The 17,765-nt window shown below is 39.9% G+C and overlaps 1 long non-coding RNA gene across 1 annotated transcript; it reads right to left on the bottom strand.

The window, feature by feature from the left end:
• Positions 1 to 1,348: 1,348 nt before the first annotated feature.
• On the bottom strand, positions 1,349 to 5,820 carry LOC308180664. The gene is made up of 3 exons (XR_013941094.1): positions 5,640 to 5,820; positions 4,556 to 4,674; positions 1,349 to 3,595 (listed from the first exon to the last, which is right to left on the bottom strand). It is a non-coding gene; the product is annotated as an uncharacterized lncRNA (long non-coding RNA).
• Positions 5,821 to 17,765: the final 11,945 nt, after the last annotated feature.

Here is a 17,765-nt window from a genome sequence, read left to right as displayed (position 1 = left end):
TTGCTGCCTAACTTTCTGTAAATGCAGTGAAGAAAATGAAACACCTGGACAGATAGTTAATCCTCTCTGAAGAACATACATAAAGCAGAGGGAAATTCTTTTTCCATCAACTGACCTCAATCCCCAGATGTTCAGCTACTTTCTACAGAACCCTACAAGCTTTACAGGAAAAGTAGGAAAATACAAGTACAAAAGTACAAGCTTTCTGATTAAAAATGTTGCATTCTAGAGAGAGACATTATTTATCTGTCTAGTGCCGCTTATTCATCCTCACTGAACTGGAAGCAGAAGTAAGATCAGTAAGTAAGTAAGATCTAGGTAGTAGTTTAGGGCACCAAAAGTTATCATAGGAAGTTTCAACTTGCTGCAGTGCAAAGGAGGAAAGCAAAGGGATTTACTAGAGGGAGTATTCATTATGCATATTGTCTGTTTTGCCCAGATCTTCTTTCTAACCCTGCAGGCTTTCTCCTCTAAAGCCATTCCTTGACTGGGCACATGGGCTGAACTCGCCTTGGGCTGGGGACCACCAAATAGGCATGAATGTCTGACAGAGGTGTTTACATGCTCTTGATTTGCTACAGAGCTGTCTGGCATGTTGAAAGAAGGAGATGGAAGCCGAGGCTGAGGTGGGGCTGAAGCTGAGAGCAGGAGGGTGTGCTCCCCAGACCCCTGCATGGACTCCTCAGATCCCTGTGTGGGCACCAGGAACCTGCCTTGCATGCTGTGCTGCTTCTTTGCCCCTTCTAACCTTCTCTGATGAAAACATCCTGCTGGTTCACAGCACAGACAAAAGCTCAGTCTTATTTGACAAGCCACATTCCTGTAGATGACAAAGGTGCTCTTATCTAAGCCTTGTATCTGAGAAACCCACTCCTTTTTCCACTTACTTCTAGATCTGTTTGCAATCAAACCCTAATAAAAACTTACATTGTAATACCAAAATTATGAGTGAAAATAAGCAGCTTGCCTCATACATGTTCAAAACCTCTTACTTGCCACAAAGACAGGAAAGATTGAATTATTTCTCTATTTATATTGTTCTGAAAGAGAAGGTAAACAAGGCAAAACATGAAACAAAACAGTTTCATTGAACTTTCATTCTTACAAAGCAAGGCACACTTTGCTACAAAACAAATAAAACAAGTAAATAAATAAAATTGAATGCAATTACTAGGATAGAAAATTACATGTGGGAGAACTTAAATTACTGTTTTAAAATATTTTTTATATTTAAATTTTACCATTTCATACTACACTAAAACTCCATAAGAATTGTTCCAAAACAAGTTCTTATTTGATCAGACATTTGGAAAAAAAAGTCATTTATACTTTTTTTTTCCCCCTCTTTTTAACACTAATATCTTAACACTGTCTATAGAACAACTTCATACTTTCTAAAGAAACGTGAGAGGAGTATTTGACACCAGAGGGTGGTGCTGCTGTCCAGAGGGACCTGGACAGGCTGGAGAAATGGGCTGGCAGAAACCTCATGAAGTTCAACATGGGAAAGTGCAAAGTCCTGCATCTGGGGAGAAAAAACCCCAGGCACCAGCACATGCTGGGGACTGCCCAGAGGGAAAGCAGCTTTGCACAGAAAGTTGTGGGGATCCTGGTGGACACCAGGTTGAATGTGAACCAACAATGTGCCCTTGTGGCAAAGACAGCCCCTGGTGTCTTTGGGCTGCATTAAAAAAAAAGCATTGCCCACAGGCCCCTCTGCTCAGCACTGGTGAGATATGTCTGAGTGCTGGGTCTACTTTTGGGCTCCCTGGTGCAAAAGACAGAGACACGTACTGGAGAGAGGCCAGGAAAAAAGTGTCAAAGGTGATTAAAGTATTGGAGCATCTGACATAGAAGAAGCTGAGAGAGCTAGAATCATTTAGCCTGGAGAAGTGAAAGTTCAGAATCACACCAACATGTACAAATACCTGACAAGAGCATGCAAAGACTAGTCAAAAATCTTTTCGCTGTTATATAGTGACAGGACAAGAAGCAATCAGCACAAACAAATGCAAGAAATACTGTTTAAGCATAACAAAAAATGTTTTACTGTCAGGGTTATAGAACACTGGAGCAGGTTTTGTAGGGATGTTTTGGAGTCTCCATCATTGGAGTTATTCAACCCGCCCCCCCCCCCCCCCCCCCCCCAGGACACAACCCTAGCAGCTTGCTGTACATGACTGTGTTTTGAGCATCAGGTTGTTCTCAACAGTCTCCAGTGAGGCCTTCCAACCTGAACCATTCTCTGACTGTAAGCGGCAGTGTGCCACCCTGCTATTTGTGCTAAAATATCAAATATAAAGTCACACCCATCTGGATTTTCATTAGTGTAAAAACTGTGATCAGTTCTATCTTTACAAGCTGCAGAACAGCTTGCTTACCAAAGGCAAAAAATGCATGTGTCAAGTTGAAGGTATTAAGGTCAGCATGCCTTGAAGTAGATCGATTGCAATGGATCTCTTCATACAGCTGTGCCAGCAGGCCAGAACCTTTGGTGTTACAGCACCAACAAGAGGTCACCTCCCTCTGGGCTTCCTAATGGTCTCTGCCATCAGCTCTCACACACAGAGCAGGACTGAAAGGCTGTCATTCTACCCCCTCTTGCTTGGATTTAAGTGCCAGAAGAACACAGCCACTCCAGGGCCAGAGATAGGCAAATGCCCAGCTCTGCTGTTCTGGCACTCAGTTCCTACAGCACAAACAATCTAGGATCAATGCTACAGGGTGGAAAGAATGAGTTTTCTAGGAACAAGCGCAGCACAAAGCCTTTTTCACCCCACCTGTCTTGGCTTGGTAGTTCCTACTATTCTTTCCACAAACTATTAAGCATATCCTATAAAAGCTATATCAAAGGACCCTCTGACAACACAACTGGACACCCTCCCCCAACAGGATGTGTTGCTGTTTCAAAGAAAGACTGGTAACCTTTTTAAAATATTACTTTTAAGGATTTGTAATCTGACAACTAGTCCTCAGACAGGCATCTACAGTGGATTTCAAATATTCTTGCAAGTCAGGGTTGTACAGACAAGCCCCGTGCAATGAAACATTGATTATTTTCTTTCCCTAACACATATACATAATACTTTTTTCCTTCTGAGTGGAGAACTGTGCCACAAACATGATTTATAGTGTATCATATGAAGGAATGATTGCAATAAAATGAGGCATTACAAGAAATATATCTTGCTAATTAGAAATGACAAGATGGAACATTTACAGTGTAACTGCAACCCTCAAAATTTATTTATTAAATCCAGAGAATCTTGACTCTTAAAATATAAGGAAGATGAGAAAAGAGTTATGTTTGAACTTGTCTACAGACGTATGATAAATAAAGCTCCACAGCACACAATTCACTTGCATACACTTACCAACTGTCCCACTGTTCTGAAGAATTTACCTTTGCCCCTAGCACCACTCCTGAAATGATGGATGGGATTACACCATTCTTGCAGGGTTTTGGCATTTTCATTTCATGGCAATGAGTCATCACCGTTTTCTCTGAACTTCTCACATTGATTCAGATTTGCAGGCCGTGATCTGCTTTCTCTGAGTAAGACATCTCTGCATGAAGACCTGTCCATCTCATTCACTAAAGAAAAAGAAAAGGCTGACAGATTACATGGAAAAAAAATCAGAAGTCAGACACCAAATTTTAGAACCCAGGACCACAGAGACAGAGCAAAACATTTCCCAATGTAAGAAAGACCCAAAGCAAAAGACCAGAAGACAAAGTAAAAGGTGACACAGATGGAAAACATACAGCATGAAGGGCATCCTATATATCCTGTGGTCCTTCAACAGGAGAAACCATGTTAGAGGAAGCATGGGTGGAGAAAAAAAATAATAGAATTACGTTATGGGATGAACTGATATGGCTGAAGCTTTCATCTGATTTGAAGATAAGTTAGGAAAAAAAAAAAACAACACATTTCATATCTATTTCATCTGTTGATTTTCCTGTGTTGAAGTGTTGCATGGAAAAAATGCCACTAAAATGTTAATCAGCTTTAGCAGATCAAGAAAGCATGACCATTCACTGTTGGTAGAGATTCAAGCAGCTCCAATCTAAAGATTCTCAGTAAAGCATGGCATGTTGAGAATTCATCTGGAATGTGAACATGTTACATTTATGAAGGCAGAGTACAGTGCTTTGGCTGACTTCAACAGCTGGTTGCAAAATAACCAAGAGATGCAGTAATAAAGTAGTAATTCTGGGCTGCAGAGTCTCCATCACTGCATATGAGAAGGCAGAAGGAGCTCTTAAAATATGAGTACTCTTTTTTGTGAAGATTGTCTTAGCTGTAAATGGCTTGGCTTCGGTTTACTTTCATGTCTACAGGAATCTTCATAAACCATAAAATCTCTATCTACTGGATAAGTTACCTTGAAGAACAAGGGATATACACTAATTCAACAAGTGTTAGCTACATTTAAAATAAACACAAACCCAAAAACTTTACACTAAAAGTAAAAATACACACTCTAATAGGCAGTTGTATAAGAAAAATACTTCATTGCACTACAGAAAACAGCTGTGTGGCTTTTATACCTGATGTGAAAATTACACTTTTTTGTTGTTGCTTTCTTCATTCCTCTCCTTTCCTCACTTTTATTTTTATTGAGCCTTTCCACCATTTCTGCCTTCTCCATTTTTGTTTTCTTTTGTTTCTAGGACAGAAAGAAGAGCAGAAGAAATAAGCTAAGACTTTAAACCTGCACACCACAGGTTTTGCTACGATGGTAACACAAATAAACACATTTCACTAACATGATCATCAGTGAGGAAACCAGGAGGAAACACAGCAGCACAAGCCATGGTCAATTTTTCCTGCAATAACATATGGAGGAAAGCACTGCCAAGACATCTGCAGATGTCTTGTGCAGGTTTGGCCACTTCTACCAGCCCATAATACTAGCTTTGAGGCTTTCAAAGAACTGCAAATTAGACCTGGGTGAACCAGCTGCTGAACTCCCTGGCTAGCTGCACTGCAAATGCTGAGGCCAGAAGGAATAACTTCCACTGGCTGAACACCTCTGTGTCTCAATTACTTTCAGCTGCCTGCAGGGCATAGGCTAGAGCATTTCTCCACCTGCTTTTGCTCACCTCAGATGAGCCTCCAGATCTGAAACTACAAAATGTTGCTGTGCTATCTTCTCTGTGGCTCAGCATTGCCAAAAGGAACTATAGTTTGAGCAGAACTTCAGCCAAGCCAGTTACAAGTCTGGGACAATAAAGCCAAGAATCCAGAAGGGCTAGGCATGTATCACATAAGAGAGGGCTAGAAGTCAAATACAGAGCAGTGTTGGGGCATCTAAAATAAAATAATAATAATAAAATCAATCATATATGATATCCCACACAAGGACTGACAGAGACAGTTATTACCAAAAAGCCTCTGCCCCCTACTCCAAGTTAAAGCCTCAGTACAGCCTAAGCATTTATAAATCACTAGTCAGCACTCCAGAAATCATGCTGCTTTATAAATATGTATTATTTTTTAAAGATTGCCTTCTGTATCTGTGCTGTTTTATTTTTTGTTCCTCCTCCCTCCAGGGAAGCTTCCTAAATTCAGGATGTGACAAAGTTATTCAACTTTAACAGTTATTATGAAAGATTCAACTTTAATAGTTACCATGAAAGGGTGGCAGCAAATAGCAGCCTCCTTCCCTCTGCATGAAGGAGGCTCGATCTGTTGCATCAAAGTACCCTGCTCCAGGCAGGTGGGTGTTTTAGCCACCCCTTCCTGTCACTTCTAGTTTCTTCTGTACTACCTATCTCTTGGGTCTTCTTGGGCCTCTTCCTAGACCATCTCCTTTGTCTATGCACCTGTGCCCCTCCCCCCCCCCTCCAGGCCCATTATATCTACACAAAACAAAACAGATGTTATTTATTTATTTATTTATTTAAGAAAACAGGTTGCACTTGTCTTTAAATGAGTAATAAAGATGGAAGTCATTTTGCTCCCTTTTGACTCCACTGAAAGTGATGGGAAACTGCAGCTGTGGAAGTTAGGGTCTCACCTCAGTATCACAAGAATAAACTCAGAGCTATATGAATTTATGAAGCTATTTCAAAATATTAAAAATCCTCTTTTTTTTTTTTTTCCAGAATGTCTGCACAAAATATCAGCACCTCAACGAAAATATCTATATTGATTTGCAGCCATGGATTTCCTAACATGCTACAGTGAGGCAGGATCTTATAAAGTTATGACTTTATTTCACCATTTGCATAAAAAGATTGCTGAAAATCAAATTTTAAGGACAGCTAATCCATCTCCAGAATTATACCTGCATTAATATTCTAACTCAACTCCTGTATGAAGTTAAAGTGAAACCACCTCCCCTTTTCATCAAAAAGCTTCAAACTGAGTTATTTCTAACATTTATTCTGGATATATAACAAGTTACTTCAATGTATAACTCAATTACAGGGGCTTTGCTAACATTTTTAGCTTTTTATAGTTAGATTTTTTGTGGTTTATGATGTTTGCACTGCACTATGCATCAAGTGAAATGCAATCTCTGGAGGATATTTTTTATTTTACATAGAATCTGGTGATTTCCATCTAATCCTTCCACTGTTTTCAGTACAACCCAGTTATTCACCTTAAACTTATGGAATTACATAGTAAGACCTAACAATATTTCAAAACAAAAATCTGTGGTTATAATTTTCCAGTTAAAACTTTCAATAACAATGACTTCTGATAACAATTATAATCCACAATGTTGCATCTTTATTTAATGCCACCCTAGTAATCCAAATGCAGCATTTGCCCACTGATTTTCCACCTCTTCATCCAGTAAACTTTGGGTGCCTTGTCTGCTCCTCTCTTTAAAAAACTTGTTTGCCCTTAAGTTTCCTGGCACTATAAGTTAATATATTCTTCCTCTGATGTTGGATGGTTTAATCATCAGCAGTTAACTAAAATCTACACCTCGTTTATTTCCCTTAATGCACAAAGAGAGCTATTCTTTTAAAAAGCAGGTTTAAACAAATACTTCCACACTTAGTTTTATGCCTCTTAAACTTCACAGGGAGAAAAAGTCAGCAGTGTTACATTGCTACACAACTGATATTGTATCAAGCCCTGAGGTCTACGAGAGAAAAGTTGTATGGATAAATACATGCTGAGTGCTTTTGTACAGATTACATTTCACCCTTTAATTCTGTTTTCTTGTGAAAAGGTCCAAAACAGTAAAAACTGCCTTAGGCTGTGTTACCATACCTCTATACAGACTTTCCTCTAAAATACCTAGCTTGGATTTTGCGAAACATAACTATCAATCTACAGATAATGTACATAAATTCAAGAGAAAGCAACCACCAGATATTTGAGCTTTGGGAAGAGGTAATACAGTTACCCTTGGATCATCTGGTTAAGGAGAGTTTCAAAGAGCTGCCGTTGGCAGAGAGACCTCTTATCTGAGTATGAAAGCCACCAAAAGTACAGAAAAGGGGGAAATATCATGCCTACTATATCTAGGTGACTCTGGATCTCTTGCTGAAATGAAATGTTGCTGAGATAAAACACCGGTGAAGACAACCGACAGTTAGAAGCAAGCACTACCTCTAATTTATCAGAGACCCTCAAAACTTATTTTTCTGAGGAGGAAGACATCAAGGACCCATTGCTCCTTCACTATTATTAACTCCACAGCAGCACTGATACTGGCTGTTCTTAGGTAATTTAAAATGCAATGTACAAATAGAACAATTTACAGATGTATTAATCATCACTTAGTCATGTTAATGAAGTATGTGTGAAGAATCTTCCATCTTTAAGGTAAGTGCCATATAAAGTTCATCACATAGAGCCAATTCTTCATCCAGAAACAGTATTTGTTTTTAATTTTAGCATTAACTGCAGTGAATGAAAGTTTCATCTCAAAAGAGAGCTTACCACTCAAGAAATAGGTGAGGAAAGTTTTACATACAAAATGTGTTTCATAATAGCCAAATCTAACACAAATAAGATAACAGTCTCTCCAGCAACTTGGATACTGAGTGGTCTGCCCACACCAATATTTGTAGATTTAACTGGGTCATCGTTTCCAGTCTAGGAGATTCTGCCAGATTGAAAAAGGGGGAGAAGAGGGAACAAAAAACACTTTAACAGTAACTGAAGAGTAAAGAGTGTTTTTGGCAATGGAACATATTTGTTTGGGGCAATGTTAGGGGAAAAAAAAAAAAAAAGGAAAGAAAAAAAAAGGAAAGAAAAAAAAGGAAAGAAAAAAAAAAAAAAAAAAAGAAGCCCTAAGTCTTTTAATATAATTTGATACCAGATTCTCCTTCTGAGGAATGGAAAGAAAAAAAACTGTTGTCCTGAGGATAAGGATGAAGGCACACTGGGACATTTCTAGCTAAAGGTCACAGCCCCCAGAGCCACCCTCCTACATACACGCATACTGCTACGCTGAAACAGCACAGGGCTCACGCTACCAATGAAATGAGACTACTTTGTTATGTTTCTTTTTACATAGAGGAATCCAGTAAATGTGTCTAACACTAATGCTCCTTTGAAATTATTTTTAAAATCTTAATTATTTCAAAATTAATCAAAACTTTCACTGAGAAGAGTAAGTTAAATCAGCAATTGAACCCAGGCAAAGAAGTTGGCCAGCACCAGGCAGAAGTGGCTTTCTATCAGCCCAGCACCTCAATTCCCAGTTTGCCCACTCTATGCTTCCTGTAAGAGACGGGGGAAAGGAAGACAGACAGGCAGCAACTAGTTACAAAGGTCTATTTCAGTTCTCTCCAAAATTTTTTTATCTCTAAACCTTTGGTGGGTGTAGTTGAATTATTTGTTTTCTTTTGTGGCAATCCTGGCATTTGAAGATCCCATCTCATTCCCATCTCCTCCTTTCTCAGTTCCTTATTCCTGACCATGCATCCCAATTCCCTGTCCGCATAATGAAAATACTCGTTCTTTTTAACACATATCAATGAGTTTATAGCACAGACCACAAACAATTATGCTAGCACAACTGAGAGGGTTGCAGGAATAGGAAAGAGCAGCCAGGAGAATGGAAAGGGCAAGAACTTCTTGTCTCCAAAGAAAACAAGCTGCAGAACAGCCTCCCAAGAGCTCAGCTGGCTTCAGCCAGGCTTCTGGCTATCCAGAACTACTCCCTAGGCCTTGGCCCAGCACATCTGCTCCCTCTCAGTATCTGCTGCATTTGCCACAGTAATGAGAATTTCACAATACTAGCTGTTTTCTGGTAGCCCTTCTGCTCTGGAGTCAAGAAAATATTAATTACATTAAAAAAAAAAAAAAGAAAAACACTTTTTATTTGAAAGATAAATATGCTAATGTGAACCCCAACAACTCAACACATCTAGGTAAAGAGTTAAAAGGTAAAGAGTTGCATGAAATTAGTAATCTGCTAATGCCTTGATTTCATGACTTCCTGATCTGCCTCATGAGTGTAAGGCTCAACACCTGCAACAGAGCATTCCCATATGCATTTGACAAAGTAGGACACAGGGTTGCTTTCCCTCAGTTTGTCCATGTTTCCTACAAAATCAACTTCCCAATGCCTGTATAATACGAATGCAACTATAATCAGAAGTTATTTTCTCTATACATAAACATAAATGCCCACAATATAATAAAAGATTACAAAATTCAGAGAGAAGACGTTGGCTTTATCCATGTCCAGATGGAACAAACAAACTGTGGAAGGAAGGAAGGAAGGAAGGAAGGAAGGAAGGAAGGAAGGAAGGAAGGAAGGGAGGGAGGGAGGGAGGGAGGAAGGAAGGGAGGGAGGGAGGGAGGGAGGGAGGGAGGGAGGAAGGAATGGAGTCCTAAATCATATTTTGAAGTTTAAGCTTTTTTGGTACATAAACCACTAACCAACTGCCTCAGCCAAGGAAAAAGCATTGAGTGACCTTGATCATTTACTCCTTTACCTCAGCTTGCTTCCTGTGAAAGAGAGACATGCAGAAAAAGGCATGCAGAAAAGGCACGCAGAAGAAGGAAATGGTGTTTATCTCCACAATGATCATGAACTTCATTCAACTGTTTTGGCCAGACTTGTTTCTGTTTTCTGAGATTTTGAGTTGTCGTGTAGTTAACCAGGAGCTAGTTATGTGGTAATTGGAGGATAAATAAACACAAAAATGTGTTTATCAGTCTCTTTCTAGCCTTGCACCCACTGTTCATAACTAGTAGTAAGCTACACCAGTATTCAGGGCTCTAGCTAGTATCGCATAGCCATGTGCTCTGGAGGCATATCAGCCTCAGCCCAGCTAGCTTCAGTTCTTCCAAGACAGAGCTATGTCTCTGCTGTGGAAACACACAAAAGGCTTGGGCACAGCATTGCTTCAGGAGGTAGAAAGCTGACAACCAGCTTGGCATCCTTCAGTAGTTCATATTCAAGACCTTGACCTAGATTTTGAATGTAAATAAATTTTGCTTTTAAGCTGCCGTGTAAACAGATGTGTTGCCTACAGAACTGACACTTTGACAGAGATCTAAACTAGCATTCAGATCTTTGGTGATGGGAAAGTTGTAGGAGAGGAATCCAGCTTCTGGCCTGGCATTCTGCACCTTCCTTGGGGTCCCCTTGCTTAAACTGAAAGCCTGATACACAGAGAAAACCCCCATTTGAAACAACCATTTCCTGAAAAATATAAAACCTTTCAGATTCTGGGAATTATTATCAATATCCTTGGTAGCTACAAACAAGGCTATTGCCTCCCTCCAGTATTTCTGTATATGTTCCCAGGAGGCATTGGCATCAGAAATTGTTTAGATACACCTACAATGAAGGCTTCTGTCTCCACAGACTCTTGATTTCATCTACTAAGTGGAAAAAAAAATCCTTTTAAGTGAAATCTCTAAATCTTAGATATAAAGGTATCAAGGAACTACAATTTTTGTTCTGTAAGAAGTGCAGTTTGAAAACTTACTAATAAGCTGGTCTTGTGAAGAGATCACAAAAGTCCAATACAGTTTCTGCTAGTTAAAAATAAACCCAAGCAACCCTTTCCAGAATTTTTCTTGCTCTTATCTCTGAATCTTGACATTTAATATTTAGCCTCACTGCAGCCCTTCTCATAAAGCAGACCTATTGGATAACAAAAGCTCTCTCAAGTACAAAGAATGCAAGGCCTGAAACATTAGTGGTTGGCCCCTTGCTCAGTATATCTGCTCACAGTTTCACTGTTCTGTGTCCTCAAGGTTCAGATTTATGGCACACAATATGCCATAAAGGTCCTCATCATCTTAAGCACTAACTCTGTACATTTAAGCATTTTGATTGGAACATCTGCAACACAGAATATGCCAGGAGTCCTTTCAGAGGATGATTTTACAAATGCAAACATAATTTTGGTTATACAAAGCCATTATGTAACACAGGCTCAATTCACAAACACAATTCAAGTTCAGCTAGAGGGATGTTGCACTTTCTTTTAAACCTCGTCAACAACAACAACAATGTGCAGCACTCCGTAATTTTAATTTGCATGAGATTTAGCATATTTTTTTGGTCTCAGCTTTATATGGGTTTGTACCTAACGAGTCTGATTTGGTGTTTGAGCCTAATGGCAGAACTGCTTCCCACATCAGCTGCCCAGGCCGCAAAAATTGAACCCTATATAATATACAAACACACCCAGGATCTGGGTGTGAGGCAGACTCATGAAACCATCAACACCAACAAATGTCTACAAATAAACAAGAAGGCAGAAGTAAATCTTGTTCTTTTAAAACATTTATAAACCTCTGCATTTGGCACCCTGATAGAGAAAGGACATTGACATAGTCCAGAGAAGTAAACAAGAATGATAAAATTTGATTGCTAACATGCACAGAAAGTCTGGAAAAACATGAATACAGTAAAATGAAATCTAAGCTTTTAAACTCTTGAAATGGTGTTTCATAAAGGAGTAGAGCAAAACCAGCAGAATCACCCAAGTAACAAGACAGTACATTTTATAGAGCAATAAGAGAGTTCCTTAAATAGTATAAAACTGACTGTAGTTTTAGGAGTAAGAGCTCTGTTAGCCTGCCTCTGTGGTTATACAGCGTTTAGCACTTAAGGACCTCCAACACAACTCTGAGTTCCTTGGACATTTTTACTTAGAAAAAGTCAGTGTTCCATCATTTATTGCAGATTATTATACAGGTAATAATTGTAGTTATTATAAGATAATACCAATATCCCAACCTCTCTAAGTCCAGATGCAAAGATCCTGTTCAGTAAACAGGGAGAACATCCAGGCTTGTCAACTGATTTGTTATTTCACACATTTTATAGATCAAAAAACATAGGTAAATGAAGGGCCAAATGACAATTTTAGTTCTTCTTCTAGGAAGTGTGGCTGTTGTGCACATGCATTTACATCTTTACACAAGGGCGAAAGGATGGACATTTATACCACAGGAAAAGCTTGTATACTTACAGTGAGTGTGTTTTCTGTGTATTGCATCACATTTCTGAGGATGTATGCTATCTCCCCTCCTATTTTTCTGTTCTCATGCTGGGAGTTATTTGATGGCACTATTTTTATATGAAAGGGAATTAGTCTGAAAATAACCGTATGTTATTCTGCATTACTGGGTACTGGTGTCAGAGTGCTCACGTTATCAGACTGCGGACAAACATACATCCTGAAATTCCAACACTCCTGGGGCAAAGAGCTCCATAGCTCAGCATATGCTTCTGAGTGACCTGACAGACCCCAACCGCCTGATGAAGCTTTGCTGATATGTTCTGTCTGTCTCTTTCTGGCCTTCTTTTCTGGCTGCTACACCACCTCCACGGCTGTAGATTTCCACCAATACATTTGACCGACCCCATTTTGAAACCACACCTTGTCTGCCTACTTCAGAATGTGCTCAACATTGAGAGGAAATGGAGTAGTGCTTTTTTTTTTTTTTTTCAAAGTGAAAGCATGAGTGACACCTAAAGAAGAGATTAAGATGACTGAGGGCACCTTAACACTGTGCAGTGGATTATGGCACAGAGATCCCCAAACTATCCTGCAAAAAATGAGATACAGAACAAGCAGCAACTTAATTATACCAGCACTGCTCCATGAGCTATTTAATCTTGCTGAGAAGCACCCTACAAATGTTGGTTTCCAAGACTTAAGATCCCTGGTTTTGTGGCTAAATTGAAATAAAAGCTCATTTGTTCTAATCCAAAGATGAAAAACAGTGATTTTAGGAAAAAAAAAATAATAACATTCAAAAGAAAACAATCTGTTTAAGCAGCCATTGTGGGCATTTTTATAACACACAAGACTATACTCGTAAATGCAGAGAAACAGCCCCAAAATCCCTCTCCTGTCTTCCACAGCACAATCTTAGCACACTTGCAGAGAATGAAGCTCTTTTTTTTTCTTCTCTACTTCACTGTAAGACAAAGTTTGATCTAAAGGTTTTGTCTCCTGCTCTAAGCAAGGGTGGAGACCCACTACATTTGTCCTTTTCCACTAGTTCCAGTACCCAAAAGTATGTAGATAACTACTGACTGCAGAGAAAGAGATTGACACTGTGATGGTGATTAAGAAGTTCTTTGGGGAGGTTTTGGTTTCATCTCTTAATCCAGTAAATATTTCAGAGGAGCAGTTTCAAAGACCAGAGCAAACCACCCTGAATCCCCTGCAGCACACAGCAAAACAAATTCCCTTGGAAACAAAGGGCTACGGTTCAAATTCCTCTCCCAAATCTGGCAAAGAAACTACTTGAGGAAAGGTGTTCTTTCTCCTTCTCCACTTCAGAATGGATACTCTGACCTCTCTGCTGTAAGGGAAGGCTTCTGGGACTAGATCTAAGTCTTGTGAATATTGTTTCCGAGTCTGTTTAAAACAAGTTTCATCAAATTCACCCACTATAACCAGACAGTTAAATGCCCCTTTCTGTCAATTCAGTTTGTCCCTGCAAACATTTATAAAAATATATTTCTAATACACCATATTAAGCATCTTCAAACCATTCGGTTTGGATCTACGTTTGTCCTGTAATTAGGAGAGAAGTGGCATTTCAGTGTTAAGTTTAATACTAAAAAGATCAGCAAGCTTTTACTCCAAGCACTCAGTTAAAATTTCTAAACTGACAGTAATCACAAAGCTTTCAGGTACAAGTAGCCATCAGCTTATAAAAACTGTTTATATTGTATAGCCTCTCATTTCCTTGTGCTCCTCCCTAAGATTAAGGTAATGCACACGTACAAGGAAAACCTTTCAGCTGCACATTCACTTGTGCCAGATATACCTAAGTATAGTATATTACAATTACTCACTTTCTCGTCTATATATGTTTACCAATGCAAATATTACCTAACCAAAAGTCCTTTGCATCAACAGAAATAGTTTATTTTATATCTCTTTTGATATATTCATGGCTTGTGTCAGGGTACAGTATCACCAACAGTACAATAAATCAACAGTGGAATGAGACTGAGCCTAATCACCTCTAACAACCGCTTCTGTTCACATGAAAGCGGTCACAAACACAGTGCAAACTGCTCCCCGCCACTGTGTTCCCCAAGGACTCACATGCTCATCAGGAATGGTATACAGGCTAAAATGGTAAACAGCTAAACATGGCCTTGCTGCTGCCTGGCAATACATCTTCCGGGGGCCGAACTCTAATATCTTAGCTGTGTTGGAAGGTCCATGTCTGCCATTCATCCAACAAGTTTGTATATGAACAGGAGGTCACGAGACTGCCTACCTGCAAAGCACATATAAGATGCTCCTTTGCAGGTCAATGGTTTTTCCAGTCAGAAGGGGACAGCCAGGGGAGACCACCATTAGTCTATGAGAATGACTTTACTCCAGGAAGGCATATTGGAACAGGTTAGTGTTACCTGGTTTGGAAACTACACCTTTAATACAAAAGCAAACACAAAATAAACTTTGATATTATTATTATTTACTATGTCGAAGACCTCTGCCTGAAGTAGCAGTGGTTCTTCTTAAACCCTTTTTCCTAAATCGTCATGAATTTATCCCAGGAAGAAACACATTTTACTGCTTTTTATTTTATTTTATTTTTTTTTTCCGCTGTTGAACCATGCCATCTACTGGCTTTCCGGACAAAGGCAGACTGATGAGAGCTCAAAACACAGACTGCTCCAGAAGTTGAAAGGGACATCCAGAGATTATTCCATCCACTGTCCTGAGGGAAAGGATGGCCTCAGATTAGGTAACCGAAAGCCCTACATATGTCAGATTGAGTGTCGATTATTTCCAGTAAAACAGATTCCACCATGTCTCTGGACAACTTATTTCAATATTTAACTGTTTTCTCAGTGAAGCATTTTTCCTTTCTGTTCAGACAGAATTCCCCAGGGCAATTTGTCTGCTGCCTTTTGCCCTCTCATTGTGCGTGCCTGTGAAGCGTGCCTCCATCTGCTCTAGAAATACCTTGTAAGTATTTAAAGAATGTGACTAGTTCCCACCAAGCCTTTCTTCCCTAGGCTCTGCAAACCCAATGCTTCAGTCTTTGTACATCTAGTTCTTCCACACTCTAACCATCCTGGTGGTCCTCTCGCAGTTCTCAGTGTCTCTCACTGTCAGGGTCTGCTGCTGGTTTGTGTTCATCGCTGCCCACCAGGACCTCCAGGGCCCTGGTCACGGAGCTGTTTCCCAGCCAGCCCACCCCCAGGCTGTTCTGCTGCCTGGGCTTGTTCCATCCCACACACAGCACTTCACGTCTGTCTGCGTCGAACATCATGCAATTCTTGTTGGCCCTGAGGTATGCTGACATCTCACTGTGTGGTGACTCTTCCTTCCTGGCTATTTATTTACCTCTCCTCCTTGTTTGGCTTCATACACCACCTTGCTGAGTGCACATTCAATCTCTTCACCTGGACTGTTACAGTAATACAAAAAATATACTGTCAGACTCTGTATCAACCCTTGTGGAATTCCACATGTGACCAGCTCTATAAGTTCAACTTTGAGCCTTTTGCGCTCTATTGAACCAGTTTCCTACCAAATTTGTAGTTCATCTGCCCTGTCCATATCTTACCAGATCATCAGCAAGGCTGTTGGGGAGCACTGTGTCAAACACCTTGCTATGCACCAAGTTTTGGCACCCAAAGGTCTCCCTGTCTCCACCCAAAGGGCCCTCCCACCACAAAGAGCCCCTTGCTTCCACTAAAACTCTACCACAGGAGGCAGTAAGGTTAGTTATTCACATGTAAGCAAATAGCTTCCATGAGGACATGTGACATTTTTTACAGGGTCTGCTGACTGGTCTACAGCTTCCCATTTCTTTCTTTTTATAGTCACAGATAATACTTGTCCTTTTCCTGTTGCCTGGGATCTTCCTCTGATCTCTGTGACCTCTGATAGAGTGGCTTTGCAAGCCACTGCTTTGCAGCAGGCTCTCTTAGCACCCTCATCCCAGAAATCCCACAGACTTATTAAAAAAAAGTGTCTCTTATTTGTACAGATAGTCCCTACTTGACTTGATATTGCACTTGGTAGGGCACAGTTTTATTCTTTGATTTTGATGCAGAACCAGTGCTGGTGGCTACATGTGTATATGGGTCTACCATAAACACCTTATTTAAAAACTATGTAGAACAATGCCAGGTTATTTACTTAAGTCTTCAACTACTGAAACCAAGCCTATATGTGAAAATAATCACTTCTGACTGAAGATAAAACTAGCTTCCAAGCTTGTGGTAAAAAAAGTGAGGAAGAGGTGAATCACGACCACTCCCTAAAAAAGACTTACAAACGTACCTTTTTTTAAAATTTCACAGTCATTTGGAACCTGACTGACACTTTCTGATTTCTTGGCAATATGAAACTATTATCTATATTATTTTATACTTGATACATATATTACAAACATATAATTTACATTTTTAGTGTTATTTGTCTAGGAAAGTGATCACTGCTAAGAAAATACTGCAAACCCTCAGCTTTCTACAGATGTTGTTGGGCTAACAAACCATCCTCTTTACATGTACTAACTCTATACATGCTTTCAGAGCAAGGTCACCAAAACAATAAAGTATCATTCATAGGAGTCTAATAGAGGACTTCCTTTAAGGGACATAATGCTAGTAAAGGCTCTGTAAGCCACGTCTTGCCCTCAGCTACAGCTTTATGCCAACGGTGCTCTGAAATCTGCAAAACACCAGTGCACACACTGGTGTGTGTGACCAGCGCACAGGGTTTATGAGAACTTTGCACCTCTTCCTGCGAGATGTACTGTTTGCATAATATTAGCAGCAATCAAAACCAGACACAGAATACTCCAGTTTGAAAGGGACCTTCAGGGGGTCCTACTCAAAGTATAGTTCAAGTATGACATCTGCATCATAATATGAACAATTAAAAACACTATTTGTCATCCTATGGAATAATCTTAGGTAAGGAAGATGTACCCTTGATGATCAGGAATTACTGAAGCAAACTGGTCACACGAGAGTCCATGGGTCCTGATGGGCTGCACCCGTGAGTGCTGAGGGAGCTGGCAGATGTCATTGTGAGGCCACTCAAAAATCTTTGACCAATGATGGTGACTGGGAGAAGTGCCCAAAGACTGGAGGAAAGCAAATGTCACTCCTGTCTTCAAGAGTGGCAGGAAGAAGGAGCCAGGGAACTACAAGCCAATCAACCTTGCCGTGATCCCTGTGAAAGAAGATGGATCAGCTAATTCTGAAAACTATTTCTAAATATATGAAGGACATGAAAATCACCAGGACTAGTCAGCAAATAGCTGACTGCAGCTTCACAGAGAAGAACCTGGGAGGTGCTGGTAGACACCAAGTTGAAC

This window comes from Anser brachyrhynchus, assembly GCF_964034855.1.
Source record: "Anser brachyrhynchus genome assembly, chromosome: 1".
NCBI classification, from domain to species: Eukaryota; Metazoa; Chordata; class Aves; order Anseriformes; family Anatidae; genus Anser; species Anser brachyrhynchus.
Note: the sequence above shows the minus strand (reverse complement) of the source record. Positions and strands in the feature narration are given on the sequence as shown.